Source organism: Ctenopharyngodon idella, chromosome 21, assembly GCF_019924925.1.
Source record: "Ctenopharyngodon idella isolate HZGC_01 chromosome 21, HZGC01, whole genome shotgun sequence".
NCBI classification, from domain to species: Eukaryota; Metazoa; Chordata; class Actinopteri; order Cypriniformes; family Xenocyprididae; genus Ctenopharyngodon; species Ctenopharyngodon idella.
Window position 1 is genome coordinate 8072373 of NC_067240.1, and position 16263 is coordinate 8088635.

At 38.0% G+C, this 16263-nt stretch overlaps 1 long non-coding RNA gene across 1 annotated transcript; it reads right to left on the bottom strand.

The window, feature by feature from the left end:
- Positions 1-4699: 4699 nt before the first annotated feature.
- Positions 4700-14352, bottom strand: LOC127504161 (uncharacterized). Its single transcript, XR_007927304.1, has 3 exons — positions 13888-14352; positions 7526-7650; positions 4700-5176 (listed from the first exon to the last, which is right to left on the bottom strand). It is a non-coding gene; the product is annotated as an uncharacterized LOC127504161 (long non-coding RNA).
- Between the last annotated feature and the right edge of the window lie 1911 nt (positions 14353-16263).

The window sequence follows — 16263 nt, forward strand, 5'->3', positions numbered from 1 at the left end:
CCTTGAAAGTGGTGGTTAAATTGCTGTCTATGGGGATTTCATCAAAAGTATCTTAATTTGTGTTCTGAAGATGAACGAAGGTCTTACGGGTTTGAAACGACATGAGGGTGAGTAATAAATGACAGAAATTTCATTTTTGGGTAAACTAACCCTTGTTCCCGATCACTAAGGTGAACTTAAAAACATACAGTATATACCTCATACTAGAATAGAATATACTTAAGTTAGATTTTTAACCATTAGAATTTGTAGGAAAGTTACATTCTTTTTTTTTTAAATTATACTTGAACTTTGTTCAAATAATCCTGAAAAAAAAAAAAAAAAGTATCACTGTTTCCACAAAATTATTAATGTATCCTGAGCACCAAATCATTATATTAGAATGATTTCTGAATGATCATGTGACACTGAAGTCTGGAGTAAAAAGGCCGAAGAACATTTCATCACAGGAATAAAATACATTTTAAAATATTCAAATATAAAACAGATTTTAAATCGTATATATACATGTATTGCATGCTTTAAAAAAAAAAATAAAAAAATAGTCACTGAAGATTAATGAACAATTAAATGTTTGCAATTTATTTTCTGGCATGTGACCCTCCGGAAGTACGCAACCTGCTTGCAGCCATTTATTTTTTAATAGTTTTAATTCTAGGAGATTAACGAACTGCTACTCCAGGGGGAAATCATTACGGTTTGCTCAAAAATATCCTTCGCAAGGTTGAGAAAAGGAAGTAGCAGTAACTATAACCAAAGTGTATCCAGACTTGAGCTTTACCATTACAAAATGTTCCAGTCGAGTAATTTCACTGAACCCATTTAGGCTCCAAGCTATTCTTTTTATTCCTTAATAAAAACACAAACAAAGGCTTTAATTAATTCCTAGTGAGGAGTTGAAAAAAATAGGACAGCTGGGATGCTACCTACTCTCGTAAAATATCTTGAGACGTGATGACTCGAAGTTAGCATGTTGAATGTAGCTCTCTTCCTGCCTGTCAAACCAGACCGCCTTCCTTTGAACTACAAATCTCTCTATTTTTATTAATCACTGGTGTCTTTTCGTCTCACATTGTAAGCTTCCGCACTTTCACTGTCATTTGTGACAAAGCCATGCTACTTTTTTTTGTGATATGCCATTTACCGGTGGATCAGGCCGCCATATGCAAAAGCGTCACTATCAGTAGTGGCCCTGGGGAGAGATGTTCCCCAGAATAACAAATTAGCCATTGAAATAAGACAACTCAATAATACCACAGACTAATTGCATACGCCTGGCAATGCCCATTAATTCCCTCACTGTAGAATCTTTAGCTTCATTGATCATCTCCTCCATTTGTTTAAATAAATGTGAATGGAAACGGAGAAGTGATGGTGGCTAGGCATTAGCCGCCTGTCCCTTGTCGCTAACCTGAGGCTAGCACTGCCGCATACAAATCAGCGGAAATGAGATAAACTACTGTGTAACAGCCTATGTTGAATTCGTGCTTTTACAGCGAGTAACAGCTGAATTATGCAAGCCATGTCTGATCAATATGGGCAGTGTTTACAAATGTTAATCGTGATTCACGTATGTGTACATCCATAAAATCGGATACTTAATTAGAATCTGTACCACTAACACAGAAGGAAAGTCATAGTATATAAAGAAATGCAACTATTAAGCTCTGAGGTGTTATACTGCCCACATAGGGAAGCTGCTTTCTAAGGCAGCACCCTAACCAGTGACGTACCACAAATCCTAACCACAGAACATTATAAGTGTTTGATTTGGAACACTCTACATAGGCAGCAACTCTGCGTGCTACACAAAAAGTGCTCTACATGACCTCACAATTGATTTCACTAGACTTTGATGATAGCATGTTGCTATGCTAATGCCAGTAAACTCAAATAAGCAACTCACAGAAATACTAAGTAGAATAATCCATTTTTTCATTACACTAAACTATTTTCTAATCAATACTTATCAGTACTAAATGAAATATAATTCAAAGGTAAATGATTTTGAACACTACATAGGCATTAACTCTACACAAATACGCTCCACATGAGAGACGCATGTCACAACTGATTTCAACAGTTTGAGGTTTCATAAGTGAACAAATTTGAGCTTTCTACATAGCAACTGTGTGCACCACACAAATATAGTGTAATATGCTTACAAATACACAACTGACAGAAATAGTGAGTAGAATAATCCATTTTTCATTACACTAAGCTATTTTTCTAATCAATGCTTCTCATTTCCATCTATGCATTTGGCAAAGACTTTTATCTAAAGCGCATTGAGGCATTCATGTTAATATTCAGGTGTATTTAAGGTGTACATGCATTCAACCCATGACCTTGGCATTGCTAGCACCATGCTCTACTGATTGAGCGATCAGCATGAAATAAAATAATTCATAAGTGAATGATTTTGAATGTACATTGGCAGCAAATCTACACAAATAGACTCCATATGAGAGACATACTTCATAACTGATTTCAAAAGAATTTGACTTACACAAAGATAGCAACTACGCATGCCACACAAATAGTGCCACGATTGAACAATTCATTCATCAGTTTATATATAATGAGGAGAATAATCAATTTTTCAATTGAATAAACAGCCTTTTTTAAACATATTAGTAGTGAATGAAATATAGGTTGAAATATACAGAAAAAAATGTGTTGCAATTTGCACTATTTGCATTAAATTGTGTTTAAATAAAACAGAAAGTGCCCAGAAAGATAAAATAAAGATTCCAGTGATACTGTCAAAATTCCTGTCTCGTTTCCCGTGTCTCAGCTCCACCCCCATAGGATGTGGGGGAGGATGCAAGGAAAGAAAACGAGGATGGAGGAATCAAAAGAAATGTTATTTGTATATTGGAATGTTCTTGATCACTCGATCGTCACTTCAAAGCGTTTTGTTATTTTAAAAAAAAAATCATAATAAATATTAATAATGCAAGATGTCCCGTTAAAATATGTGAGATGTAAAGTTTATTTAAATTGCAAAAGTAATGTATACGTGCGTCAGGTTTCTCAATGACAAAGACTTCTGCAAAGGTTACACCTGTGTATCCTCGCTCATAGCTCCTCAGGAAGCTTCCTCCTCCTTCCTCGCCTCCTCGCGGTGCAATTAGAGAATTGAGATGTCCTACAAGATGGCTGAGCTTGATCGGTTTCCGGGTCATAGGATGGAGGACGGAGGAGCGAGGAAACGAGGAGAGATATTAAGAAGCACCCCTTGTATCTCCCAATAATAAGACCATCTCTGTTCACTTCCTGTACTTAGTTACTGTTTTCCTTTGTTTCCATTGTTCCCTTGTTTGTTACCATAGCGATTCATTTCTGACACCTGTGCCTTGTTTAGCCTCTTCTTATTCTGTGTACCCCTGTGTTTCAGTAGTCTGTTGTTGTTCGTTGTGTTTGCATGTTTGTAAAGCTGTTGTGTTATTCCCTGTCTTATTATTTTGTTCCTGTTCCTTGTTTGGATTATCTTTGTTGTGTTTTTGAATAAATTTATGCTGCACTTGGATGCCATAACAGATGCCATAGAAGAGCCATTTTTGGTTCCCCCAACCAACCTTTCAGTGAACAGTTCTTAAAAGAACCTTTTTTTCTTAGTGTGAAGAAGGGGACCTATAATTCCCCTTTTACAAGATGTAATATAAGTCTCTGGTGTCCCCAGAATGTGTCTGTGAAGTTTCAGCTCAAAATACCCCACAGATCATTTATTATAGCTTGTCAAATTTGCTCCTATTTGGGTGTGACCAAAAACACACAATTTTGTGTGTGTCCCTTTAAATGCAAATGAACTGCTGCTCCCGGCCCGCTTTCCAAAAGAGGGTGGAGCTTCAGTTGCTCAACAACAACAATGCTGGATAATCTCACACAGCCAAAATGAGGATTGTCAGTAACGGTGTTCAACCTTACATTGTTCAAACCGGAGTCAGACACTGATGGAGAGACTCAGGAAGAAGTTACAACTTTTAGAATGCATTTGGACATTTCTGAATCGTTAGTGGACAAATTTATGTAGTTGCTGTGGAGTTGATTCAACTCATCGACTAGCATGTGCCGTCATGTTAATCTTTTGTACAAATCCAGCATTGAATTAACCCTCGTTTGTGAAGCAGTCCGGCATAAAATGACGGCAGGGCAACAACACTCTACTACAACAACTCTTCCTCTTCTCTAAAGCAGCCCAACATGGCCTCACCCCCTTTGTTGAGTGTTCCCGGGGGCAGGGTTTATGTAAATTTTGGGGTTTGTGATGTCACCAACCTGGGAAGAAGCTCATTGTAGTCCCTACCAGCCGTTTGTTGTAGTCCTTAAAAAGTGATTTCTGTAAAAGAAAATATCTCCATTTGCTTTGAACTTTGAGCGTCGCAACTTTGCAGATGTTGTTTATCCTCAAACAGCAACATTACACACTAACTAAAGTTAAAAAAGTGAAATCAGTGAAAAAAAGCGAAAAATTTTTAGACTATAAAGAACCTTTTGTGTTATGGAAAGGTTGCATGGATGTTAAAACTTCATGGAATTATAGATGCTAATAAAGAACCTTTAAGAGTCTATTGAACAAATTAAGGACATGTATTTTCTTGCTTTTTCTACCGTCTTTAATATATTTATTAATAGGCGTGAACTATGGGATTGTCTTCAATTTGCACAAAATAAGTGTTTAGATAAAAAAGCTTAATAATTAAACTATTTTTAATTAATTGTCAGTATTGAATGAATTAGTGACATTGAATGTACAGTATAATTAACATTTCTCTGCACTGGATAGCCCCGCCCACAATGAAATCTCATTGGCCCGCTTCACATAGCTGTACATTGAGCATCAAATATCTTATGATTGGCTGTGACTATGCCGCATCATATAGCAGTTTCGCTTTCAGTATGAGAAACAAATTGCTTGTCGCCGGAACAGTCACATCTTGCCTGGTTAGGACACGGTGAAAGTCTGCTGCATTTTGTGTACATGAGTGAGAAAGAGAGAGGGGGAGAGAGCAACACCTCTGACAGTAATTTATTTGGAGCGAGATCTGCCAGCGGCAGTAACGCCCCCCTCTGCATGCCTGGCATCTGTGCTGCCACCCAAAATGTCAGCACACAGAAGCGGGCACTCACGGGTCATTAGGGAAAGCTGTCACAGCCCACTGTCACCCCATCCCTGCAGAAAGACAGAGAGAGACACACTTGTTAGAGTAAGCAGCGCCCAAAACAGCCTCCTTCACCTCAACTACTCATAATGGAAACAAACTCAGGGGAAACTGCGCCCACCAAACACATACCTGTCATAAAACATAAGGAGGTATGCTCAAAGAGAAACTCTTGCATGGATTTTCCTTGCCTACGGTGATCAATGCAGATAATATATACATTTTATGATGATCCAAGTACTTGTGCAGACAGGTAGGTGTAGTAAGGAAGAGACTAGATGGTGTGTTTCGACACTAGCTGCTCTGTTTCAGTGCCGTGCAAGTACACATCTATAGCTCTGATCCAAACCCTAGTGAGCAGCCTCACTGCCTATAGGTAAAGCTATAGCAGCATCTTCACTAAATGGCTGATTTGAATGCTGTACAAAGACAGGAACTTTCCACAAACAGTGCTCCATATACAAAGCACACAGGAGACTAGATTCCATCATGACAATTTAATAAGCATAAATAGTACACTGAATTCTTGGTTAAAACAGTTTTATATTTTATTCAACTTTTTAATTGCTGGTTTTCATTTAATTAATTTAAGTGCATTTATAATTTATTTTATCATTGGAGTGCATTATGGGATAGTTATCTTCAGATCTTTCAGATTCTTTTCAGTACTGGATGAATTAGTACTTTTGTAATCAGTATTTTTCTTGCATCATAAATCTTTTTATTTATTTATTGACACGTTGCAATATATGGTATTGTTTTTTTCTCGATTTTACGATTATCTTCTTTGGCATAAGTTTGACCAAATGAAATTTTGGGTAAAAACTATTTTTAATCAATACTATTTCAAATGAATTAAGAACATTTATTCTCTTGCATCTTGGATTTATTTATTTATTGTCACAATGCATTGTGGGGCAAAATAAAAAAAAATTTAAATATTTTTTTTTTAATACATTTTAGTACTGAATGAATCATAAGTCATTTTGTAATCAACATTTCTATCGCATTGTCCATTTTTATTCATTGGCACAGTGCATTATGGGATTGCCTTCTTCCATTTGGCCAAGAGAAATTTAGGATAACATAGTAATTATATACTACATCAAATGAATTTCGGACATTTTCATCCAATCAATCATCCATTGTTGCGTTGTGGGATTGTCTTAATCAAGTTGGTCAAATGAGATTTTGGGTAAAATATATATATATTTTATTCAATACTATTTTAGTTCTCAACGAATTAAAGGATTAGTTCACTTCAGAATTAAAATTTCCTGATAATTTACTAACCCCCATGTCATCCAAGATGTTTATGTCTTTCTTCAGTCGAAAAGAAGGTTTTTGAGGAAAACATTCCAGGATTTTTCTCCATATAGTGGACTTCAACAGGTCCAAATTGCAGTTTCAGTGCAGCTTCAAAGGGCTCTACGCGATCCCAGCTGAGGAATAAGGGTCTTATCTAGCGAAACGATCGCTCATTTATTAAAAAAAAAAAAAAAAAAAAAATTAAATACTTTTTAACCACAAATGCTCGTCTAGCACTAAGCTCTGCAATGCGCCATGCATTACATAATCATGTTGGAAAAGTCACGTGTGACATAGGCGGAAGTACCGCAGTAGGGCGAAAAATTCCATCTCATTTTCTCCTCCAACTTCAAAATCATCGGACTTTGTTTGGGCGTTTGATTTAGTTTTTGCATGTTCGCTTTGTAGACACTAGATCAGATCGTGTGACCTTTCCAACGTGATTACGTCATGCGTGGCGCATCGCAGAGCTAGTGCAAGATGAGCATTTGTGGTTAAAAAGTATATAAATTTTTATTTATTTTTTTAGAAAATGAGCGATCGTTTTGCTAGATAAGACCCTTATTTCTCAGCTGGGATCGTGTAGAGCCTTTTGAAGCTGCGCTGAAACTGCAATTTGGACCTTCAACCCATTGTACCCCAGAGAAGTCCACTATATGGAGAAAAATCCTGGAATGTTTTCCTCAAAAACCTTAATTTTTTTTTCGACTGAAGAAAGAAAAACAAACATCTTGGATGACATGGGGGTGAGTAAATTTTAATGCTGAAGTGAACCTATCCTTTAAGGATATTTATTCTCTCACGTCGTCCACCATCTTAGATTTATTTTCATTGTTGCAGTGCATTTCTAGTCTCCTGCAAATTGGCTAAATGAAATTATCTTAGGAAATAGAATAATTAACATGCTCACCTTTTGGAACAGCCATCATGTTATGAGCATGCCAGTGCATTAAAATGTTGTGTAAAGAGACAGCTCGCTTGGGTTTTGGAACAGAGCGTGTGTGTGTTTTTTTGTGTATGCGTGTGAAAGTGCAGATAAAGATATACAGTACCTGCTGAATAGGTAGAGAGAACATCTGCAGAGAGCGAGAAAGAGAGAGAGACAGAACGCTATGGTGCCTGGTATCCGACATGCGCGCTGACGGCCGATTTGTCGCTTCAAACGCAGAGGGCTGACCTGGGGGCGGAGACACACACAGCGCACAGTGAGACAGCAACTGAGTCTGAAAAGCTGTGACACTTCAAAGAGAAACTCACACACGCACGCCCATACACCCACAAACAAGCTGTCATCTCCTGAGAAAAGATACACACCACGCTAACCTGTTTACTGTGTGTGAGAGAAGGAGGCACACAACACATAGGTACGATGCTAAGAGTGGAACAGAAATCAAACTCTATAAAATAACCCAGATGAAACTGTGGCCTAAAAACTGTCATCTTGTGCACATTCTCAATTACTGCAAACCTGTTCATGCTTCACTATTAATTAACGCTCCACTAAGCTCCACCTGCACAGTTGGTTGAATTGCAAATGTAAATCTATGGTAGTTTTAACATATTGCCTGCATCCAAAATCGCATACTAGTAGGCAAACCTGGTGAGATTCTGAAGTACACATCCAGTGGATACTTTACTATCCCATGAGGCCACAGGAGAGGTTTTGTGAATAGCAGTGAAGTGACACAACTGACGCTGGTAGGTCACATGATAATAACAACATGATAAATATAGTATGTCATGATTACATTCAAATTCATACTACACAATTTCATACTATATAGAACATACATTATTAAAGGTGCAGTAGGTGATCTGGGAAATGCTAACATTAGCCTGCTAGCATTGAAAACATACTATCACAGCTCCCTGCAAATTGCCGTCCAAAGCAACGCCTCCTCTAAAACACATGAACGCACACACACACAGCTGCTCTCGGCAAAGCATCACAAGAGATGGCGACTACCCCATGTCTCAAAGCACATATCATTACAATAATAATGAACGTAAACAAGCTTGTACCTAACTGCTGCAGATTCATTTCGGTGTTGATACTGTTGACATGGAAACGCATAATTCCAAGTCTGAGGACATGAACAGCTCTGGTTAGAACGTCACGGGTTGCCATCTCTTAATTACGGTAGTTATGGAGTGAACGCAGCATAAGCTTGTAGTTTTGATTCGGTAAGAACTGTAAAAAGTGGCTGCTGTTTGTTTGTGGTGCTCTGTGACTGACGTCTGTCTACATAAACTCTGCATTGCATGAAATGCGCTGATGACCTGTGATGTCTGCGCGAACAGGGTGCATGAAGGTATGTAAAAACATATGTTGACAGGCTACCTGCCTGGACATCGTATTATTTCATTCGGACCAAATATAATAATTGAATGAACATTTTATGGTCCTGCGCCTTCCACAGACCATTTAACATAGTGATTGCTATCAGGATATGAGGAGACTTTCAACCAGTGTAACAAAAAATGTCTCTGTAGAGAATCACCTATTGCACCTTTTAAGGGTTGTGAATGAATTACTTAGTCAAAAGAACTACCTAGAGTATGCGATTTCAGACACAGCTGTAATTTTTTGTTTGTTGAAATGAAATTTTGGGTAAAATTGTTTATTTGAAACTATTTTGAATTGAACAAATTAAGGACATTTATTTTCTTACTTCTGCCATCTTGGATATGTTTATTCATTGGCACATTGCACTATGGAATTGCCTAAATTTTGTATAAAATAATTAAATTAAACTATTTTTTTTTTTTATCAGTACTTTTTGTTATAATTTCTCTCGCTTTGTCCGACCATTTCTGATTTATTTATTCACTGTCGCCGTGCATTATGGGACTGCCTTCTTTAATTGGGCCGAATGAAATTGGAGGTAAAATATTTCATATTAAACTATTTTTGATCAAAACTATTTAAAATAAATTAAGGACAAGATTTATTTATTCATTGTAACAGTGCGTTGTGGGACTGCCCTCTTCAATTTGGCAAAAAGTAAATAAATAAAAATAAAAGGTTAAAAAAGTTTACTTGTATTACACAATTTTGTAGTTTTAACTACTCATTTTTGGCCTTGCTTTTTTCTGGATAGGTACTGTAATAGGACAGGTAATAATTGAGATCAGAAAACACCACAAGTCCTATTTAAACTTCTGTCACCCACATGAGAGCCACAGCTCAGTGCATCAGTAAATGTATAGTAACTAGGCCACAGCTCTGACAAGAATTAGTAATAAAGATTCTGTTCTTCCACTGCTGGGATTTAATGGCACTATTGAGCACTGCATGCAACATTTAGACATGCTTCTTTGCATGTGACCCTGCTTGGTGTGTGTATGTGTGTGTACGGTCAGCGTTATGTTCCACTAGCGTCTCCATTGCCTCAGGGCTTACCTGTGACTCACTCTACTGCTGTAATCATGCTGCTCGCTGCCTGCTTTCTAAACTTGATTTCCAGATTGCCTGTGTGTGTGTGTGTGTGTGTGTGTGTGTTTCCTGGACTAATGTCAGCTGATTGATGGAGTTTGTTTGGGTTTAATTACACTGTAGGTGACTGACTATGCCTGTGCACTTCACTGAAGCAGAAAACTCAACTTGGTTAGGCCAGAAATTGGATTTCCGAAAAAGAAACAACATCGAATGGGAGGTTCTCTGGACAATATCAATGCCTCTCTCACCATAGTTCCGCAATGAAAACAGACTTGTAACATAATTACTATGATATAATGATCGATTCCCACCATAGAACAAAAGATGTGCTGGACCAAAAAGACAGAATCTATATTGTTGAGACAATAATTGTGATGTGTTCATCTTCCACATGATAAGAGAAAGATGATAACAAGTCATTTACCCTTCCTCTATAGATTTGGGTATCGATGACATCCAGACTCAATAAAACAGCCAGCAATGCATGTAAACGTATCGCCGTTCCAATACGCCGTCTCGGTAGGTGTCAATCATTACTTTGAGCAAAATAACCAGAACTGGAATAAAAAATGAAATTTAGAGCACTTAACATCTGAGAAAGACTTGGAGAGTAAGATATATGTGAGGGTCAGTTCTGTGGAGAGATTTAATAATACAGGGCAAATTCTGTAGGGAATAAACGTTCAATTGAAGTGCGCGGCTGCTGGACTGCTGGAGTTCTCTCATCTGTCAGCTTTCCTAAATCAATTTAATTTCTTTGCCTATTTCCACAGGGGGAAATTGCAGTGCTTAACGTACACAGTGTCCACAACATAAAGAATTGTCAAAGATCGGCCTTTAACACAGCAGGTCTTTTTGCATTTTTATCACTGTAGGGGGTGGGTGCTATTTTGGTTAAACCTGTAAAAATTTGTCAACTGGAAAAAAATCATGTCAGAAATTAACTTAAAGGGGTCCTTGATTATGATTTCACTTTCAATGCAAAGGGAGATATTTTCTTTTACAGAAATCGCTTTTTAAGGACTACGACAAATGGCTGGTAGGGACTAGAACAAGTTTCTTCCCAGGATGCAAACCCCAAAATTTACATAAACCCTGCCCCCGGGAACACGCAACAAAGGGGGTGAGGCCATGTTGGGCTGCTTTAGAGAAGAGGAAGAGTTGTTGTAGTAGAGTGTTGTTACCATGTCGTCATTTTACGCCAGACTGCTTCACAAAGGAGGGTCAATTCAACGCTGGATTTACACAAAAGATTAACATGATGGCACATGTTAATCGATGAGTTGAATCAACTCCACAGCAACTACATACATTTATCCACTAACTGTTCAGAAACGTCCAGTTGCATTCTAAACGTTGTAACTTCTTCCTGAGTCTCTCCATCAGTGTCCGACTCCGGTTTGAACAATGTAGACTGAACACCGTTACTGACAATCGTCATTTTGGCTACGTGTGAGATTCTCCACCTTTGTTCTTGTTGAGTAAGTGAAGTCTGAGCTGTTTAAGCCCCGCCCTCTTCTGGAAAGCAGCCGGAAGCAGCAGCTCATTTGCATTTAAAGGGACACACACAAAAACGGTGTGTTTTTGCTCACACCCAAATAGGGGCAAATTTGACAAGCTGTAATAAATGATCTGTGGGGTATTTTGAGCTGAAACTTTACAGACACATTCTGGGGACACCAGAGACTGAGACAAGATATTACATCTTGTAAAAGGGGCATTATAGGTCCCCTTTAATCAGCAGGATCAAGGCCATCATCAGGGGAGAAAACCAGGAACATTGTCCCAACCCTCTGACAATGGATACTCAAAAAATGCACCCAAATGATCGGAGGTATGTCTATCAATAAAAAAAAATTGTCTATTAAAATGTGTAATATTTCATGGTTAAAAAATGATTTGATAAAATGTACATGACTCTGCATAAATATTATATATATATATATATATATATATATATATATATATATATATAAGAATAAACAAACTGTTCAAAATTACAACTGCCTATATCCACTAAAAATTACAAATTTAGAAATTCAAAAATTACAATGAAATTCAAGACATATTTAACTGTCCAAAAGTGTCAAAATACTTTTCTGCGGTTTAAAATCAAATCAAATCAAATCAATATTATTCTACTATGTGGTAGAACAATTTCAGTACTTAAAAAGTAATAATGAGTACACTGGGGTCTACAATTCTGTGACTACATTGTATTATTCAAAATGAATAGGAAAATCAATAGAAAATATTAAGATTCTGCAATATTTCTTGGCTCAAATAATCAAATATGTGATACTGATAATGTGTACAAATGTTAAAATGTTCTTGCTTCAAACCTGATGATCATGTTTTCCAGGCACAGTTCATGCAGCTTGAGTAGTGTGCTCCAATTGTCATGCAGATACAGTAACACTTTAATTTGTAATGAAATAAAATCCATTAAATTAGAAAAATGCAAAGTAGTTATGTAAGAAATTTGGATCCCACTGTAAACTTGCTGTCTGCCAAAATCGAGAATATTGTGATTGAGAAAATTTCTGCTTGTATCACCCACCCCATGTCACTCATTAGCTGTAGATTGTGAGTGTTCAGCTCTTGTACTGGGTGGGCGAATTATTGCAGTTGTGTCTCCATGGCAGGGCTGGACTTTATGGAGTGCTGAGCCGTGCCAGTCTGCTGGCTTGGTGTGGTGTGGTGCGGTCCGATGCGGGGGAGGTGATGAGCTCTGCAGAAAGGAAACAGGCTTTTCCAGATGGCAGGACTGTGATGATCAGCTCAACTGCCACAGACCTGGTCCAGCTACAGCATTAGTCCGGCCCGCCAACCTGTCATTACCTTATCTCTGCCTCTCTGCTATGCCATCCCTGACCCACCCGCCGTCTCTGGACTCATCTCCCGCTCTTTTTCTCTCCGTCTCATTCCCTCACTTTCTTTGCTTGCCAAACCCATCTTTCTGTATTCAGTTCTCTCTTCTTTTCCCCACTCCTCTGCTTACAAGAATACTATGGGGTTACTTTGCTACCATGACAATGTATTATTACCATATTCATATACCATAAGTTACATCTGGATTATGTCCCATTCAAAACTGAATTAGGAATGCCTTTTAATTCTTATCAAATTCCTGAATATATAAAATGTTCAAACTTTAAAGGGGACCTATTATGCTCCTTTTCACAAGATGTAATATAAGTCTCTGGTGTCCCCAGAATGTGTCTATGAAGTTTTAGCTCAAAATACCCCACAGATCATTTATTATAGCTTGTCAAATTTGCCCCTATTTGGGTGTGAGCAAAAGCATGCCGTTTTTGTGTGTCCCTTTAAATGCAAATGAGCTGCTGCTCCCGGCCCGCTTTCCAAAAGAGGGCGGAGCTTTAACAGCTTGCGCTTCAGTTGCTCAACAACAACAAAGCTGGAGAATCTCACGCAGCCAAAATGACGATTGACAGTAACGGTGTTCAGCCTTACATTGTTCAAACCGGAGTCGGACACTGATGGAGGAAGTTACAACTTTTAGAATGCAACTGGACGTTTCTGAATGTTTAGCGGATAAATTTATGTAGTTGCTGTGGAGTTGATTCAACTCATCGACTAGAATGTTAATCTTTTGTGCAAATCCAGCGTTTTGTCTATATATTAATAATATAATTAAAATCCAATCAAGTCAAAATTATTTCCAATTCAAATTCTCAGGAACTGTAAAATTCGAATAGCACCCATCTCTGAAAAAACATGGTAACAGGATGGTACTTTTTGTAAGTGAGTCTCCACCACTCTTTCACATCCCTGATCCTTTTCTCACCTCTCTTTCTCACTTTCTCTTTCTTACCGGATCTACATTTCCTTGGGTCAGCGATAGAGACTGTAAATGAATTCTGAAGCCGTGTCCAGCTGACTGGTTTTGCTGTGCAGTGAGAGGTGTTGGGAAGGGGGTAGCTGCCAATACAAGTGACAGCCCTTAATGCTCACCCTGCCTGGTGTGCTTCATTATGTCCTAGCCGCTGGATCCAGCCTTTCCCCAGCACTCCGACACTTCTCTCTCTCTCTCTCTCTCGTCCCCTCCATCCTCCTCCTGCCACCCGTGTCGAGACAGCCCCTGCCGCTGATGCATTTACCTCATTCGGTGGGTTTTACCCTGAGCAAAGACAGTCAGGCCAGATTTCTCTAGCTCCTATCAAACCCACATTTCTTTGTCAGCTTTCTCCCCTCAGCCTGTGGCATGTTTGGGGAGGTAAACTACTTGATGAAATTTAAAAGTATAAATGTGGATGTGAATTATCACACCTCTGCTGGGCTCGGGCTGCCACTTCGGCTGGCTTGTGATTTTCTGTGTCCCGGGGTGGGAGTGAGCAACGGGCGTCCATTATTGATGACATCCATCAGGTTGAAGGGGCATCTAGAGAGGGCTGGGGTAAGCAGGGGGGGCTTCTGCCATGTGACCGTACTGGCTGTAGTAGAAGAGCAGAGTCAAATGGGTAATAGTCATTTAGCACCAACTGTGTCAGGCATCAATGCGAAATGAATGCTGAGATGTACCCAGGGGTGTAGCAATGGCCTGAAATCTAGGGTTGGGGGGGCGTTATAAATCTCATTAGAAGCTCTTTGAAATGGTTGCCAAGATACACTATCTATGAAATTATTTGAAAGGTTAAAAAAAAAATCTTTAAAGAAACAACAGTTGTTTTACAATTCTAAATGTTTGAACAGCATTAAACTGCATGACTGTTGCTCAAAGGTGGACTTGGTAGGTGTGTGCTAGACGTAGTGGGCTACGGTTTACCGCTTGAGCATTCATCTAGCCCACTGCTTAAGCAACATATTGGCGGAGGCTTCTGCCTTGTCTTAATGCAGTCATTATTAGTAGGCTGAAACTAGTGTGACCTTAATGTCTGTTTGAGTAAGAGAACATGATCCTGCTAGACAATCCAGATAAAATCAGCTTTAGGTGGGAGCCAAGGAACAATGTAATGATATACAGTAACAGTAGAGCAATGATAGATAGATAGATAGATAGATAGATAGATAGACAGATCATTGACGAATAAGGTTTTTAAAAGTGTAAAAATATAATATATAATTAATTTTAAGTTTTATTAAGTGTTAACAATGTATTATGTGGTTTTTATAATCAATTAACACTGCTTTTGTCATTTTTTACAAGATGGACAAAATTTGTCACCAAAAAAGTCATTCGGTTTAACCAAAATTTCGGTTTTACCAAATTACACTTTTGGTTATACCGAATGACGATATTTTCAAACAATGCTAACAGGCTGATATCTAGCTAGCTAACTAGTTAACTTGCTAGCTAGCTAGCAAAAGAACAATCAAACATTTTATATTTAGTACAAGTTTTTTAAATATCACAACATTTTCCATGTTTTATAGCGGTTCTACCAAATGACCTGATGTTTCGGGACAGGCGTATCAGCAAGTGAAAACATGAATTTTTCAAATAGTTAAGAGAGAGGTAGTTACTTTGCTTCACGCCCATGTGGTCCTTTGCAGGTGTCTGAATGATGTCACATCCTGTCACATGATATTGACTGCATGACTTTATCCAAAATGGTCCCTTTATATTAGTTACTCCGAATAACATCAATGAAATGTATTTTCTGCGGACATTCTTTCTCATAGCAAAGCAACGACTTAATTTTAATACCATTTTGCACTATGTTGATATATGATGTTATACAATCATGCCAGAATAAAAATATATATACATTTATGACATTTTAAGATATTTTAATCACAAATGAAATGGTTGTATTGGCCTTTGGACGGTTAAACCGAATGACTTTTTGACACTTCAGAATCTTTAAAATACCTTTATATGTAACAAAATATAATTAAAACCTTTTGGATTCAATAAAAGAGATCTAGTTGTACTACCTTACATACTTTGGATGACATATCTTTGTTTTTTTATTATTATTAAGGTCTTTGGACAAAAAAATGACCCATCACGTCATTGACCCAGATAGATAGATAGATAGATAGATAGATAGATAGACAGACATTTATACAGTTCAAAATCTGAAACCCATTATAATGTTGTGATTGTTTTGAATACATGTTTGCTGAGCATGTTATCCAGTCTATTGTGCATAAAAGTTGAGGTTAGCAGCGATTAATCAATGTCTTTCAAATTGTGAGTGATCAATGCTCGACATTTGTGATCACTTTCTCTCTGTCCCTCCTGCGTCTTTTGGGAATCACGCTGAGTAAACAACACACACTCTCAATGATGTTTGATTTATCTTCATTTACACCACTGACAGCTGCTCATCCTTTTCAATTGTTACGCACACACACGCACGTCATGCGTGTCACAGCATGAGCGGA